Source organism: Arachis duranensis, chromosome 9 (assembly GCF_000817695.3).
Source record: "Arachis duranensis cultivar V14167 chromosome 9, aradu.V14167.gnm2.J7QH, whole genome shotgun sequence".
In the NCBI taxonomy this organism is placed as follows: domain Eukaryota; kingdom Viridiplantae; phylum Streptophyta; class Magnoliopsida; order Fabales; family Fabaceae; genus Arachis; species Arachis duranensis.
The window spans coordinates 55,918,133-55,918,380 of NC_029780.3; positions in this window are offsets into that span (position 1 = coordinate 55,918,133).

Consider the following 248-nt stretch of genomic DNA (forward strand, 5'->3'; position numbering starts at 1 on the left):
CTTGGATCCTTTTTACCCTTGCCTTTTGGTTTTAAGGGCTATTGGCTTTTTCTGCTTGCTTTTTCTTTTTCTTTCTAAATTCTTTTTTTGCCATTTTTTTTTTCGCAAGCTTTTGCTTTTTCACTGCTTTTTCTTGTTTCAAGAATCAATTTCGTGATTTTTCAGATTGTCAATAACATTTTTCTTTGTTCATCATTTTTTCAAGAGCCAACAATTTTAACATTCATAAACAACAAGATAAAAAATAT